Source organism: Spermophilus citellus (genome assembly GCF_964194105.1).
Source record: "Spermophilus citellus genome assembly, chromosome: 14".
Classification (NCBI taxonomy): domain Eukaryota; kingdom Metazoa; phylum Chordata; class Mammalia; order Rodentia; family Sciuridae; genus Spermophilus; species Spermophilus citellus.
Genome location: NC_138194.1, coordinates 102,745,460 through 102,758,681, shown reverse-complemented (window position 1 = coordinate 102,758,681; position 13,222 = coordinate 102,745,460). Strand labels below are relative to the sequence as shown.

The following is a 13,222-nucleotide window of genomic DNA, read 5'->3' as shown; positions in this document are numbered from 1 at the left end:
TCCAAGCCTCAGTTTCTGTAACTGCAAAAGGGGTCCACGAGCCCCTGGTCAGGGTGGTGCGGCGGGGGAGCGGCTGCTTTGGGGCTCGCGACGCAAGGGCCTCCAGAAGTTGATTTGAACCGCTGCCCCCGCCAAGGCTTTCCTGGGCGGCGCCACGCCCGCGCTGCCCCGGCCACCCTAGACCCGGGCGCGGCGCCGTCTGGGCATGCGCGGGCCACAGGGCGCATGCGTGGACGAGAGGCGCGGCGGGGCTCTACAGGCCAGGCGCACGCGCGGGCCCGCGCCGACTCAGCACGGCCCGAGGGCGCGAGCCCGCCGCCGGCCGGACCGCCGTGCGCCGGGCGTGCGCGTGGGAGGGAGCGCGGCCGCTGTCGCCGGCGCCGCCCCGCCGCCGCCTCCGCTCAGCCTCGCTCTCGCCGAGCCGGTGAGTGCGGAGCACGGGCGGGCCTCGGTGGTCGTGGGGGCGGAGGGCGGAGCGCGGCCGCCTCCGCGGTGCGGGCGGCTTCCCCCCGGACTCCCACGGAGGAGAGGAGGCCGGGGACGCGGGGCGGCGGGGGTGGCCTGCGGGCGCGGAGGCCGGAGCGACGGGGACTTGAGGCGGCCGGGCGCGCGGGGCCCTCGGCGGGGCGCTCGGCGGGATGGGGCCTCAGGCGCCGGGAGGCCCGGCGCGGGGCGCGGGAGGGCGCGGGGAGGTCGGGCCGGCTTCCGCCAGAGGGACCGAAAACCCGAAAAACAAAAGGGGAGACGGGGAGGAGGACGAGGGAAGCCCGGCTCGGGCCGGCGCCGTCCCCGCGTCCCGGCGCCCGGGCGTCCTTCGAGCGCCGCGCGCCGAGCCCGCGGCTTTGTGCCGCCCAAGTTTCCTGCCGCCGCCGCCCAACTCCCCGCGCCGCCCGAGCCGGGCCGGGCCGGCCTCCTCGGCGGGCTGCTGCGGTGGCACCCCTTCCCGCCCAGGGGAACGGGGCGTGCTCACCCGGCTTCGTATCATTGCAGGATTTTGTAGAAAATGCACCGGGGATAAAGTTTTTTTGTTTTTTGTTTTCCTTAGAGCCGTTTCAACAGTGTCTCATTCTTGCCTAGTTAGCCTGCAGCTGGGTTTTGGCAGTGAGACGGCGGTAATAGTGATGTTGTCGTTACGGGAGCGGGTGGGAGCTGGGTGGGAGTCGGCCCCAGCACCGTGCAGTGTAGGAGTTTGGGGGCTTGTATTTGAGACTTCTCTCGTCACCGAGCTTTTTACTTAGACTGTAAATGTTTTCATGTTGGTGAAAATAGTCCATTGAAATTAAATACCAGAGCCTCACTCGAATTTATTTGTAAAACGGGTAGTAAAAATTACTCATTTCGAAAGGCTATCAAACATTCTGAATCCGTGGCCGCGTCTGGGAAAACCTCTGAAGACTGAAACAAAGTTTGTGGATGAAGTGATTACAAGATACAAAGTAGCATTCAACTTATTTTTGTTGTGTACAGTATAGATGATATATTCATCTGGTTGTCTTGAGGTAACTAAAAAATCCCTACAATAACTAAACGGGAAACTTTTTCTGGGGATGAACCCAGGGCCTTGCACATGCTAGGCCAGCACAATACCACTGAGCTGCGTCCTGAGCCCAGAGGAAACTTTTTAAGGACGTTTGTATTCCATATCTTCATTAATATAAGTGTTGTGTATTAATGGCTGTCCTTGTAAGAAAAAACAAGCTGAATCGCTTTTGAACACTTAGTTTACTAAATGCCAGAGAAGCAAAACATCAGGATCAATATTATAGTATTTTCTGATAAAGAATTTGTTGTTACTTTCAAATAAAAGATGGTTGTATTTGAAAGGAGCCAAAGATGGCATTAGCAAAGCATCAGAATCAGGTCCTCAGGATAATTCACAACTGTTCTTAACGGTTTGGGGCAAAGAATACTGGGGCCAAGCTCCTAGAGTTGATGGGGCTTCAGCAGCCTCTCTCGAGGGCAGCCCCTGGCTGGAGTAGGGTTAGAAGACAGGGGGAATCCTGTGGCTTCAACAGAGCTCCACGCCTGTTGCTGGAAGTTATGTAACTCAGCCTCAGTCCTCATGACCATGCTCATGAGCTGGTCAGGTAACTTTTCTCACTAGGAAGTTGAAGAAAATCATATTACTAAAGGTAGCTGCTTGGGCTAGGGTGTAGCTCAGTGATAGAGTGCTTCTCCAGTGTGCATGAGGCGCTGGGTCAGTCCTCAGCACGACATAAAAATAAATCCATAAAGGTATTCATTAAAAAAAAAAAAGCTTTTTAAAATTATGTTGCAGATGTTACACTATTTTATAATAAAAAACTTTTGAAAATTGGATGTTGATTTGAGTTAGAGAGGTGGGATCTTTGTTCACATCTCTAAATATTTTTTTTTTTTTTAAGAGAGAGCGAGGAGAGAGAGAGAATTTTTAATATTTATTTTTTAGTTCTCGGTGGACACAACATCTTTGTATGTGGTGCTGAGGATCGAACCCGGGCCGCACGCATGCCAGTTGAGCGTGCTACCGCTTGAGCCACATCCCCAGCCCCATCTCTAAATATTTTTAAAAAAATATTTTTAGTTGTAGATGGATGCAATGCCTTTATTTAATTAATTTATTTTTTATGTGGTGCTGAGGATCAAACCCAGTGCCTCAAATGTGCTAAGCAAGCATTTTGCCACTGAGCTACAAACCCTAGCCTTCTAAATATTTTATGAAAACTTTCCCCCTATATTTTATAGTGTCTTAATTTTGAGAAAATAATTAAAAATTGTGTTGAGTTACAAAATATGCCATCAAAAGTGTTAATAAAATATATTCATCTGTTTTGAAGTTAAGCATTTTCAGTTTTGACAAATTTTCACCTAGAACATTTCTTGCTTTACATTTCAACAAATTAAAATTTATGGCCAGGCATGGTGGTACACACCTATATTCCCAGTGGCAGGAGGATGACAAGTTCAAAACCAGCCTCAGAGACTTAGCAAGACCCTGCCTCAGAATTAAAAAAAGGGGCGCTGGGAATGTGGCTAGTGGGAAGTGCCCCTGGAGTTAGTCCTCCTTGTATGCATGGGAAAAAAATGCCATTTTAATATTTGTGAATTGAGTTTTTTTGGTTAAAAAATTAAAAAAAAATTTACCAATACTTGTGTAAATTATTTAAAATGTAAAAAATTTAAAGGATTTTAAATTCAGCAAAGTAAGTGACCTTATTTGAATTAGGTGGTTTCTGAATGCATTCAAATATCTGGATAGTGAGGTGCTTACCATTGCTGAGGCTGGAATAGGAAGTGGTGACTGTCAGGGCTGCCTCTGACTCGGGTGAACTACGGCCCACTGAGGTTATCAAATACACCATGAAGTTATTTTTTGTCTTTTCCCTGAGTTGTATTTAGTAGTGGATTATGTTAGTTTTTTTTTTTTATTTTTCTCTCTGCCATCATTTTGGCAAAAGTTTATTTCATTCATTACTGTCAGAAGGCAGCCTAGTGCTAGAGAGGTGAGATTTGTCTCCCAGTTCTGGTACTAACTCTTAGGAATTGTGCCAGATTTTATTGAGAGTTCCTTAAATATGTTTCTGATTATGATGTGTACAATCTATAGCATTTTTTTCACTTTTCTGGGTTCTATGGAAATAAAACCTAGATAAGCATATATAGATCAGCTTTTCAGTTTTAATGGGATTTTTAGCTAATGTGCTTATATTCTGACCTGCATTAACACTAATGAAGTGGTTTAGGGACAAAAATGGGAATACGGGTTTCTGCCACATGAATGGCCTTGTTCCCATCTTAAGCAGTTGAAGCTTAAGAGAAAAACACCAGAAACATCACTCAAAGTTCACCTCTTTAAGAACATGAAGGTGTTCTGCTACCAACCTTGGTTATAATCAGTTAAAATAGTATTTAAGCCTTGCTATAACTACATTTTTAGACACAGTAAACTGACTGAAGCTATAATTAGAATATGATCCAGTGGTAGGGGAAGAAGCATCATATTATGGGGCTCCTGTGTGGGTAGGTCAAGCTTTGGTAGAGTGGTAGAGTTATTGCCTTTGTGTAGCTTAGTGAAACATGGGAGAGGCTCTGGACTGTGCCACACCTGAGCCCAGATATTGACCTTATCTGTCCCCCATGGGAACTCTAGGGTTTCAGGTGCTGTTGCCATCTTCCTTGTACACAGGAAGCACTACATTCAAGTTAGAGTAGATTGTCCAGGTCACTTTACCCTGGCACCCGGTGCACAGTGGGGGAGCTCTGGGCTGCCCTGGGGTTGGCAGGGCTGGAAAGCAGCATTTTAATCCAGTCTTTCCAAGTAGTAGGTAAGATGCTACTGTAAATCGCTGTGTCTGGAAGTTTAGATAATTACAGTACCTGTTGGAATCTGACATTTGTGGGACTTGAACCTCTAGCATAGCATAAGTAAACATTTTAGACCAACTAGAATTAGTTAAATACAAATAAACAACATGTGGAGTGGCGATTGATGCTGTTTGTCAAAGGACATGCTTTAGTAGCCTCTATCTCCAGGGTGGATTTGGGTGGCTCTTCTTGGGTTTGTGTTTACAGGCAACAGGGTTTTGTGGGAAGCAAGGAGACATGGTTGCAGGTTTCTTCTCACACAGATGTGAGCCCTTTGTAGAAAACCCGAGTGTCTATAGGCAAACACATTACTCCTCTAAGAATTTCTGAAATGAAGGTACTCATTCTCACTAGTCTAGAATATTGTATTCTGCTTTTAAGAGTTGACACATTCTACTTCATTATTTGGGGCCACTGGACCAAAACCAAGCCTCAAGAACCTTGGAAGTCCTGTTTATGGTTGTCTGTGCCCAAGATTCCCGTTCTGCCCCCATGTTCAGTGTTCAAGTTACTGCTGTCATTGGTTTTGGTTCTGCTCTGAACGTAGGTGCTTGTTGCATCTGTTTTTCTCTTGACCAAAGCACATGATGGAAGAGTTAAAGAATTTGACATGTGTAAATGTTTTTAGTGGATTGTATGTCTTCCATAAAGGCAGAAGTGACAGCTGTTACATCTTCAGTGTCTGATAGTGCCTGTTGAACGAGTGTTTGACTTATTGGAGAACTGTTAATTTTGTCACTCTGTTATCTACTGTTTTGTTTGCCTTGGCTAAAAACCTCATTTAAAAGCCCAATAGGACTTGATACCAGGGAAGAACTTGGATTATCTACATTTTTACCTTTGACTGCTTTATAACTAGTATCATCAAACTTGGGTCGGGGGGAAAAAAGTATTGCCTGGTCCCTTTTCAATTTTCTTTTTTTTTTTTTTTCTAGAAATTGATCTTGTAGAAATTTATCTTGTATTCATTAGGACTCATCTCACATTCTGTAGACAGGCTTGCTCAAGATGACACAAAATTTAGAAGGATCCCCAGTTAGTGGTTGAGAACCTCCAGGCTGTTCTTTGCTAATCAGGTGGATTCTGGAAGCTTTAGGAGCCCTGAAGCCCTGTAGAGAGTAGCTGTCTTCCTAATGCCAGTTATACACTATATCAGCTCATTCTTGACCTTCCTCAGAAAGTCTTTTTCTGCCTTGCTGCTGTTCAGATAGGACATTTTGATAGTAAGAGGTGAAAATACCCTCATGCAGGTCAGGAAAATAAACATCTGGATACGAGGGCTTCCTGAGATTTTTCATTTTGCTATTCCTTAGAGAGTTTCTCCTGTCTTACTGTGCTATTCAGAGGGAACTTACACATATTACAGAAGGTACCATGAGGTCTAAGTGGTTCTAAGTAGTAGGAGATCATCACCTTCACCTGGAGACTTATTAGGAAAGAATGAGGCCCTGCCTCTGACCATACTCAGTCTCTGAGGGTGGAACTCAACATGCTGTTGGAACTTGCTCTGTGGGTGTTTTGGAAATGTGTGTAATCTCTTCCTTACCACTTAGATTTTGCTTATGAGTTTACCCTCAGTGCAGGAAAATTAAGTTTTATTTAAGAATTTTGAATGTTTTAATGCTGAGACTACTTAACCCATTAAGTCCCAAGTTTTAAATTCTGTGAACATAATAATTATTTCAAAGTTATCAAAAGTTGTATATTGCCCAATTTATTTATTTTTGGTACTGGGGCTGAACCCAGGACACTTTACCACTTGAGTTATATCCCCAGCCCTTCTTATTTTTTGTTTTAAACAGGGTCTTGCCAAGTTGTCGAGGCTGGTCTGGAACTTGGAATCCTCTTGCCTCAGCCTCTGAAGTAGCTGGGATTACAAACATGCATCACTACCCGTGATTTGTTTAATTTGAGATTTCACAGGTGTTCCACATTTGAGACATGGAGCAAAATTGGTCCGTTCTTTTTGAGTCTTGGTTTGGGATTTAAATGAACAGTTGTGTGTTGAAATAGCAGTTTGTATGGTTTGTCAATGTGTGGCTTTTGGGAAACATCAGGAGAATGTGTACCTGCTGGTGCATAAGGCACAAGTTAGATCCCCTGGAGGCTTTGTTTTGGTGCTGAAAAATCGGCTAGCATAAATTAGAGTCAGGGTGATTGCTGAGTCTTGTGGTGACTAAGGAAGGAAGCAGTATTGTATAAATTGATTTTATGCTTAACATTGAATTCATTTATAGATTTAATATATTTTCTTCTTCTTTTGACCTTTTTTAAAGGAAAAATCTAAATAAAGAACCTACAAAGAAGAAATGTGATATGCCTTATCTCTTATGCTTTGTACAAAATTGGGTTCATTTGTTGACAAATGGAATGTTGTAAGCTCAGCAAGAAGGGCTGTTGTCTTTCAGGTATCTTGGAGTCCCCTTCAACTTCCTCACACTGCTGTTGTAGGTGGTCAATAAATAATTTGTTGAATGAACAAAGAGACTCTTGCTCAGGTTCTTTGGGTTGTCAGTGTGTAGATAGTTGAAGAATATAGAAACATGATCTCTGGAAAGAGTTTCAAAAAGATCCTGTGCTGGCCAGGTGCCACTGTGCACGCCTGTAATCCTAGTGGCTTGGGAGGTTGAGGAAAGAGGGTCATAAGTTTGAGGCCAGCCTAGGCAGTTTAGCAAAACCCTACCTAAAGTGTGTGTGTGGGGCAGCAAAGAGTTAGGCAAAGAGTTTTGTGTTGGAGCACCTCTGGGTGCTGTTGGAGCACCCCAGCCCTGCCAAAGGAAAAGACATGGTAGGTCAGAAGTAATACCTCTTGGGTGCGCTTTGTTGTATGGGTATTTGAGTGTGTGAAAGTTGTTAAAGGGCACAGAAGAAACAGAAAAACAGATGAAATTAAATGTCATGTACTGTCAAAACAATGAGAAGGATGTTTCCATGCTTATTGTCTCCCTTCCCTATTGACTCTGGCTCACCTATGAGCAACAGTGATAGAAGTGAGGGGCAGGAAGAGCCCTCTGGAGCCATTTCTTCCTCAAGTGGTGGAGTGGAGTTAAAGTCACAGTACTTCACAGTTATGGATGGTGGCCCCTGTTCAGTGCACTTCTAGGGGTGCCTGGCCTAGACAGCTCTGGAGCAGACTCACTGACTCTGTGCAGGTGCTATTGGCTCCTGCCCCAGCTATTCTTCTGTGGTCACTTTAGCAGGTGCCTCTTCTCTGCTCCTAGGATCTGTCCCTGCCTGGTGGTTTCTCAGTGTTATGCCTGGTGGCTGTAAATAGCCTTTTCCTGAAGTAAGGTTGCACATCTTATGCATTTGCTGGCCATTTGGGTTCACCTGTTTTTTTTTTTTTTTTTTTTTGTTTGTTTTGTTGTTTGTTTTTTAATTAGATCTGCTTTTTCATTGATTTGTAGCTTCCTTACAGTCAACAATATAAGTCCCTTGTTGGGTATGTTTTTTGCCACTCTCCTCCTGCTTTGGGACATGCAGTTTCTCTGGCTTTCCCTCGTGGGTTTTTTTTATTATTATTATTATTTTTTAGTTTTCGGCGGACACAACATCTTTGTTTGTGGTGCTGAGGATCGAACCTCAGACCGCACGCATGCCAGGCGAGCGGGCTACCGCTTGAGCTACAACCCCAGCCCCCCCTGGTGGTTTTTTTTTTTTAATTTATTTTTTACGTGTAGTTGGACACAATGCCTTTATTTTATTTGTTTATTTTTATGTGGTGCTGAGGATCTAACCCAGGGCCTCGCACATGCGAGGTGAGCTACAACCTTAGCCACTCCCTGCTGTTTTTTGATGAATAGAAGTTCATGAAGAGTTAGGTTTAACATGGTCTTCTTTGTCTTCCTTTGAGTTGATGCTTTTTGTGTCATTCCCTGTCCTGAGGTCATAGCTAGTTCCTCTTTTCCAAATGTTTTATATTTCTGTCTTTTACCTTTAACTTTATAATTTGCTTGGAATTGGTTTTAGTGTCCAGTATAAAGAAGAGATCCAGTCTCCCTTTTTTTTTTTTTTTTAAGCTTGTGAACATCTAGTTGACTCAACACCATTTATTGAAAAGATGTCAGTTTCCCTAATCCTTCGTGGTGCCATGCTCGTGTAAATCAGAGGGTCCATATATCTGAGCATCTGTTTAGACTCTTCATTCAGTTCTATTGGTTCTGAGCTGCCTAAATGTTTTACCAGTCTTACTTATTCAAGGGTCCCTTGGCTATTCTGGACCCTTTCCAGATCCATATGTTTTAGAATTACTTGTCAACTTCCAAAAAAATTCTTCCAGATGTTGTTTGTGATTGTACTGGAGGTATGAATCTATTTGTGGAGGATTGCTTCTAGTTTTGACTTAAGCAAGTCTGGATATTTCTGTTCAAGTCTTAATGTAGATACAGGCTTTTGTTTCTCTTGGGAGTGATTGGACCTAGGGCTAGAATGGCCCAGTGTATGTTTAACTTTTTAAGACTATTCCAGAATTTCTAGAGTGGTTGTACCAGTTTATATCCCCACTAGCATTGTGTCAGCTCTGGTTGCTCCACATTACTGGGTCAACACTTGGAGGTTTTAGCCATTTTCTTTAAGAAAGAAGTTTTTATTGGTGCATTATAATTATACCTAGTAATAGGATTCATTGAGACATAGTCATACATGCATATAACATAATTTGGCCAGTTTTTTTTTTTTTTTTTTTTTTTGTGTGTGTGTGTGTGTGTGTGTGGTGCTGGGGATTGAACCCAGGGCTTTGTGCATGAAAGGCAAGCACTCAAATTTTGGCCAGTTTTATTCTGTAGCACCTCCCCTTTCCCTTTCACATCCCCTTCCTTTACTCATTGGTTGCCCCTCTTTTACCTGTGGGAGAGAACAGACCTATGACTTTCTGAGTTTGGTTTATTTCACTCAACATGATGCTCTCCATTTCCATTTCCATCCATTTTCCTACAAATGACATAATTTCATTTTTTTCTGGCTAAATGAAACTCCGTTTTGTATGTAAACCATGTTTCTATTATTCACTGTCTGTTGATGGACCCTAGGCCTGGTTTCATTACTTGGCTACTATGAGTTGCACTGCTGTGAATGTGGGTGTGTATGTACTGCTGCAGTATGCTGACTTGACTTTTTTAATACTGAGGAGTTGGGTCATGTGGTGGTTCCATTTCTAGTTTATTTGTTGTTGTTGTTGTGCTAAGGATTGAACTCAGGAGCATTCAACCACTGAGCCACATCCACAGCCTTTTTTTTTTTTCCTCTGTATTTTGAGACAGGATATCACCGAGTTGCATATGGCCTCGCTAAATAGCTGAGGCTGGCTTTGAACTTGAAATCCTCCAATCCTCCTGCCTCAGCCTCCCCAGCCGCTGGGATTATTGGCATGCACCACTGCGTCTGGCTGTTCCATTCCTTGTCCTTTGAGGACACGTCATACTGAAGTTTCCATAGTGGTTGTGCTAATTTACAATCCCACCACAGTATATTTGTATTCTTGCTGACTGCCATTCTAGCTGGGGTGAGATGAAATCTCAGTGTAGTTTTTTTTTTTTTTTTAAAGAGAGAGTGAGAGAGGAGCGCGCGCGCGCGCGCGCGAGAGAGAGAGAGAGAGAGAGAGAGAGAGAATTTTTAATATTTATTTTTTAGTTCTCGGCGGACACAACATCTTTGTTGGTATGTGGTGCTGAGGATCGAACCCGGGCCGCACGCATGCCAGGCGAGCGCGCTACCGCTTGAGCCACATCCCCAGCCCTAGTTTTTTTTGAGAGAGAATTTTTAAATATTTATTTATTTATTTATTTATTAAGTTTTTGGCAGACACAGCATCTTTATTTGTATGTGGTGCTGAGGATCGAACCCAGGCTGCACGCATGCCAGGCGAGCGTGCTACCGCTTGAGCCACATCCCCAGCCCTCAGTGTAGTTTTGATTTATACTTCCCTGATTGGGTTTTAGCTATTTTAACAGGTGAGTTTCATTGTGGTTTTAATTTGCATTTTCCACATGACTAATAATGTCAAGTATCTTTTTCATTTGCTTTCATCCTTGTATCTTCCTTGATGAATTATTCAAATCTTTTGCCCACTTTTAAAGTTAGTCCTTCCCCTTATTCTGGGTTGAAAGTTCTTCATTATTTGGATACAAGTCCTTCATCATGTGTACACTATGCTTTTCTTCCAGGCTGTGGCTTTTTTCATTCTCTTAACAGTGTATTTAAGAGCAGAAGTTATAAATCTTGATATGTATTTATGGGTATTATTATTTAAAAAAATTTTTTAGTTGTAGTCAGCACAAAACCTTTGTTTTATTTATTTATTTTTTATGTGTTGCCAAGGATCGAGCCCAGTGCCTTGCATGTGCTAGGTGAGTGCTCCACTGCTGAGCCCCAGTCCCATGGATTTTTTTGGCATCATATTTAAGAATTGCCCAATCCTAGCACACAAAGGATTCCTCCTTTTTCCACCTTTTCCTTTTCCCTCCAAGTTCAGATATTTCACCTTTAAGTCTGTGATTCATTCTGAGTTAATTTCTGCTCATGATATAAGTTATGGATCCAAATGATTTGTAGGGCTCTTCCAAGGCCTGGAGTGAAGTTCACTTCCTCCAGAGGACCTTGTTTTTTGCTTCAGCCCATCTAGGGTCACCTTAAACTTAGACTCTCCTGCTGGGATGTCTAGTCTCTGGGGGCCCTGTGTCACAAGGCAGGGTTTGTAGTTGCATATCTGTGGGTTATGTTCTGTATCTGTCAGTTGGACCAACAGGGGTCAGTAGTATTGTGAAAAAATAATGCTTGTATTCAGTACGTACAGACTTATTTCCTAGTCATTATTCCCTAAACATTACAGTTTAATAGTTATTTACATGACATTTCCATGCATTTGGTATTATAAGAAATCTAGGGATGATTTAAAATGCTAGGGAAGATGTGGTTTGGTCCTGTGGACACACTACATTATCTTGTAAAGTTCTTGAGCACCTGTAAATGTTGGTATCTGTGGGGATCCTGAAGCCAATCCCCCATGGATACTGAGGGATGACTCTGTGTACTTTGGAGGACCCAGCCTTTGAGTCCTGTCCCTGATCCCTGTACTCATATAAAAATGAAAATTGAGGGGCTGGGATTGTGGCTCAGCAGTAGAGTGTTCGCCTAGCACGGGCAGGACCTGGTTCGATCCTCAGCACCACATAAAAAAAAAAAATAAAGGCATTGTGTTGTGTCCATCTACACCTAAATATATATATATATATATATTAAAAAAAGAAAATTGAAAATTTTCATATTGGAAGATTCCTTCAGGGCAAAGGTGATTTCTGTGTATGTTCCTGGCTTTCCTTTAGCTTTGGACTGGTATTTCCTTCTTTTTAATTTTTTTTTTTAGTTCTAGATGGACGCAATATCTTTGATTAATTAATTAATTAATTAAGTGGTGCTGAGGATTGAACCCAGTGCTTCTATCCATCTTTTTTTTTTAAAGAGAGAGTGAGAGAGGAGAGAGGAGAGAGGAGAGAGGAGAGAGAGAGAGAGAGAGAGAGAGAGAGAGAGAGAATTTTTAATATTTATTTTTTTTAGTTCTCAGCGGACACAACATCTTTGTTGGTATGTGGTGCTGAGGATCGAACCCGGGCCGCACGCATGCCAGGCGAGCGCGCTACCGCTTGAGCCACATCCCCAGCCCTCTATCCATCTTTTTAAGTCTTTTCCAGATAATGTAGCCCGAAGTTAAGAAGCCAAGAAAAGTTTTGTTCTTTCTTGCTTCACTCCATGGTCTAGAGTCTAGACCTGGACCTGATGTCTGGTGTGGTAGCTATTAGTATATGTGGTTATTTAAATTGAAGTTAATTAAAATTAAATTTAAAGTTCTGTTCCGTAATCACTCTAGCCTCACTTCACCTGCTCATTGGCCACCTGTGGCCAGTCGGCCACATTGGACGACATGGAAGTAGAATGTATTTGTTATCACGGGATGTTCCAGTGGCTAGATTAGGAAGCCTCTGCAAGGTTCACCTTGATACCTATCTGCATTTCAGAGCCATGGACTTGCTTGTCCTGGAATCTATAGCTCACACAGCTGGACAGACAGTTGTGCTCTAATGGGTTATTGTGACCCCATTCTTAAGGCACTGTGTGAGCTCTTAGCTTAGGTGTGAGTGTTTAGCTATGGTATGCGAGTAGCAGACCATTAAGTGTTGGTATTTTAATTTATAAATGCCTGTGAGATTAAGCAAGAGATCTAGTGAAAACCTTTTTTAGGTGTTGATCTTCTTCCCAGACTCAGGGTTCTCCTGTTGTTCCTGCCCTAATACTTTTCCAGTGGGGTACTGTGGGCTGTGGGACAGCAGTGCTACCTGCCTGGAAGGGAAGAAAGGATGAGCACAGCCCAGGTGTTGGTGGAGTGTGCAGAGATTGGTCTGCTGCAGGTTCAGCTTGGTATGGAAAGGTAGCAGAACCCACAGATATAAGGAAGGCCTGAAAGTCAGGACCCCCATTCATTCACCAAGTACTCCTTATGTGTAGTGGAGGGTGGTGGTTAGGGATGTATTGGAACCCCTTTCTAGCTCACAGATTACAGTCCTGAGAATGTCCATACCTGTGAGCAGAGGGCCTACCTGAAGTGGTTTTTCATTGTCCTTATTCTTTGGGTCAGCCTGACAACTCCTGAGCACGTTTCAAGGAACTTGGGGACATTGCTGATGGCCATTACCCTATCCTTCCTCACCTGGGGGAAGGTTCAGCCTGTCAGGAGGTTGGGCTGTGGCTTATGCCCTGCAGGAGGGGGAAGGTCATGACAAAGGAGCAGATGGGGATGGGTGCAGGGGAAAGGCTTTTCATGGCTGCACAGGCAGGGGCTGCTCACTGGTCTGCCTATAGGTTTGGGGTCATAGCAAGCTTAGTTGAA

At 43.7% G+C, this 13,222-nt stretch overlaps 1 protein-coding gene across 17 annotated transcripts in view; it reads left to right on the top strand.

The window, feature by feature from the left end:
* Positions 1 to 275: 275 nt before the first annotated feature.
* PTK2 (protein tyrosine kinase 2) overlaps positions 276 to 13,222 on the top strand; it is a gene marked incomplete at its 3' end in the record, with an annotated part of 231,814 nt that continues 218,867 nt past the window's right edge. For 13 of the 17 annotated variants that reach the window (XM_081266329.1, XM_081266328.1, XM_081266342.1 and 10 more), the window contains exon 1: positions 285 to 424. Of the gene's footprint in view, positions 425 to 13,222 lie in introns of all 17 variants that reach the window. The other 4 variants (XM_081266331.1, XM_081266330.1, XM_081266332.1 and 1 more) reach the window with 3 other exon arrangements.